Consider the following 3,648-nt stretch of genomic DNA (forward strand, 5'->3'; position numbering starts at 1 on the left):
GATGGCAGTGTCCATTATGTACTCTTCACAGGTGAGTTAGGTACTTTTTCTTCTTTATTACCGAATCTTTTTGCTTTGATCATACAGTATACCCCAACTTAGGGAATGGGTGTATTAATCTATTTCTTTTGCTGCAGTTAAATGAAGATATCTCAGACTCAGCATTATTTGCATTTTGGGGCCAAACTTTCTTATGGAAGGTGACCCTATGCTGTATAGGATGCTCTGCTTCATTCCTGGACTCTACCCAGTTATGAATGCCAAAATGTCTGCGAAATATTGCCAAATGTCCCCCCGGTGTGGGGGCAAAATCACTCTTGATTGAAATCACTGAATTATGTATTTGAATGTTCTTACTGATACCCCTTGCTATGATAATATGCTAATTTTAAAGACAACTTGTCAATTTGTACTAAGTAGCCTTTTGAGATTTTCATGGGAATTGCATTGAGTTCATACATCAAATTGCAAGAATTTCTCTCAATGAGTCTTACAATCCATGAACATGATGTATCTCTGTTTAGTTAGATTTGTTTAGTTTATCTAAGCAATGCTTTATAATTTTTTCTCACATTTTATTTTCTAAATTTATCCTTGGCTATTATGTTAGTTTTGATGTTATTTCAACTGCAATTTGTCTTAATTTTCAGAATGCATTACTCTAGTTACATAAAACATAATGACTTTTATGTATTGATGTTTTATGCTGTAATACCACTAATCTCACATATTCGTATTCCTGTAGATTCCGTAGGAATTTTTGCTAATAAGATTGTGCCTTCCTTGAATAAAGAGTGTTTTGACATTTCCTTTCTAATCTTTATGACTTGCAAGTTTACTTGATGGCCTTAGTTCACTGGTAAACCATCTAATTTCATGACTACAGTCACTTTCTGCAGTGATTTTGGAGCCAAGAAAATAAAGTCTGTCACTGCTTCCACTTTTTCCCCATCTATTTGCCATTAAGTCATGGGACCAGATTCCATTATCTTAGTTTTTTTTAATGTTGAGTTTCAAGTCAGCTTTCTCACTCTCCTATTCACATTCCTCAAGAGGCCTTTTGCTCCTCTTCACTTCTGCCATTGGAGTGGTATCATCTGCATATCTGAGGTTATTGATATTTCTCCCAGCAATCTTGATTTCAGCTTGTGATTCTTCCAGCATGGCATTTTGCATGATGTACTCTGCGTAGAAGTTAAATAAGCAGGGTGACAATATACAGCCTTGACATACTCCTTTCCTAATTTAGAACTAGTCCGTTGTTTCCTGTCTGATTCAAACTGTTGCTTCTTGACTGGCATACAGTTTTCTCAGGAGAGAGGTAAGGTGATCTGGTAGTCCCATTTCTTTAAGAATTTCCCACTATTTGTTGTGATCTACATAGTCAAAGGCTTTTGAGTGGTCAATGAAGCAGAAGTGTTTTTCTGGAACTCCCTTGCTTTCTTTATGATCCAACGAATGTTGGCTATTTTCCTAACTTACTGTTGTTGTTATTTTTTTTTTGGTCTTCTTTTTATTAGTTTCTGAAATGTTAGCTTACATTATTGCTATTAGGTATTTCTTCTTTTCTAATATAGACATTTATAGCTGTGAATTTTCCAGCTTCACTTTTTACTTGGTATGTGATCAGGAACAAATGCTTAATAATTTATTTGTCATTTATGTTGTGTGTATGTGTTTTAAGGATTTTTTGATATATTAAAGTTATTAAAATGGGAACTGAAATGGAAAGTGTCCTATATATGTTAACTTTTAATATGATTGTTCTTTGGATGGATCTGCCTGTTAGCTAGAACACTAGAGTGGGTTGCTGGTCCCATCTCCAGGGGATCTTCCCCACTTAGGAATCGAACTCAGGTCTCCCACATTGCAGGCAGATTCTTTACTGTCTAAGCCACCAGGGAAGCCCTAAATTCAGGAAACATAATCAAATAAACCATTTGGTTGACATGATAGAAGAATTTCAAAAGTAGTTGAATTTAATTTTGACACACCAAAAATCTTGAGAACACACAGTATCATCACTCAAACCTCTGAACTCTTCATATTATGTTTTGTAACCAAAACTTTATTCCAAGGATTCACAAAATGTATTACAAATGACAGCATGGAAAATAATCTTGCCCAGTAACTCCAAGTTCAGCTCTACAATGTACCCTTAAAATGGCAGGACATTGGTATCTTGAGTAGATTCAAATTTCCAAATAAAGTAGGTTACAAGGAGCTATGTATTCATATATAGCAATCACAGAAGAAACTTATGGCCTAAAGCAAAGTTAAACTAACTTTCTTGAAACTTTTTAGATTCTACACCAATTGGACAACCTCTCATCTGGTCTGAAGACTAGCGGAATTTTCAAACCTCTAATCTCGTTTAAGGGCTCAGCTTTAAATTTTCCCTTCTGGCCTGTGTTCACAGCAGCTTTTAAAGACTGGTTTCTTAACTGCAGCTGCATACCATTTCCCAACTATGGAAAAGTCTTCAGTTTTTTCCAGTTTTTTTTTGTTTTGATAATATTAAATATTACACTTTAGCTGTGCAGGAGTTAGAGGTTATGCAAGGACTTATCAGTCTATGCAAGGCTGAAATTCAGAAGCAAATTCATTTGCTTAAGGGAACATTCTAAAGTAACAATTCTTGATATTACATGCCTCATATGATCCATTCCAAACCACCGAGGATTACAACTTCATGTGTCACTGTTAACAACAGACAAAGAAATGTGAACAGCTAAAACATTTCAAAATGCAACAAACTTATGAAGTCTCAAACAAAAGTTGAATTTTCTGTACATACTCTTGTTGAAGTTATTTCCTATATACCACATTCCTCTAGAAAAATGGTCTTCTATTGACCTAGATTGGCTACGAGGCCTAGAGAAAGATAGGCGCAGCTTCTGATTTCTCTCCTGGGACAGTAATCTCTCTCTTCCCCTATCTTTAGAAAGGGACCTAGTCCTGCTGCAGGAGAAACTTCTCTTGTCTTGGAGATTTGTGTCAAGGTGGAGTACTCCTCCTCTGATAAATCATCTCTAAGACAACGACCCCAGGAGGGCAGTGGGCCACAATTTTGACTTATCTTTTCACCTTTTGGCAGTTCCATTTTTACTTGGCAGCCACATAGTGTTCTCCCATCTAAATTTCAGACAGCATCTGCTGCATCTCGGGGATCTTCAAATTCCACAAAAGCAAAGCCTGGAGGGTTTCTTGCAACCCACACGCTTTGGAAAAAGTCGCACAGTCATTTCCGACTCTCTGTGATCCCATGGATTGTAGCCGGCCTGACTCTTCTGTCCATGGAATTCTTCAGGAAGGAGTACAGGAGTGGGTTGCCATTTCCTTCTCCAGGGCACACACTTCAGAGTGGTCCATAATAGCCAAAGGCTCATTTCAATTCAGTCTTTTTATCATTGTTTCCAAGGTTACCTACATAAACTTTACAGTCCAATCACCAGAAATCATGATGTATTTTGAGGTCATGGGTTAGAAATGCAGAGACTCAAATCCACCATCCTATGCTGATTCTTCCTGGATGCCTTCCGCCTGGCATCCCCTGATGTTTTGGCACACCCAGCATCCACGAAATAGTCAGCTCATGTTATTAAATAAAAGTCGCAGGCTCTGGCCAGAAGGTTTTTTTTTTTTTTT

General features: G+C 37.2%; 1 pseudogene; it reads right to left on the reverse strand.

Annotated features, from left to right (window-relative positions):
- Nucleotides 1–2,653: 2,653 nt before the first annotated feature.
- On the reverse strand, nt 2,654–3,442 carry LOC129654210 (serine/arginine-rich splicing factor 3-like; annotated as a pseudogene).
- Between the last annotated feature and the right edge of the window lie 206 nt (nt 3,443–3,648).

Source organism: Bubalus kerabau, chromosome 5 (genome assembly GCF_029407905.1).
Source record: "Bubalus kerabau isolate K-KA32 ecotype Philippines breed swamp buffalo chromosome 5, PCC_UOA_SB_1v2, whole genome shotgun sequence".
NCBI classification, from domain to species: domain Eukaryota; kingdom Metazoa; phylum Chordata; class Mammalia; order Artiodactyla; family Bovidae; genus Bubalus; species Bubalus kerabau.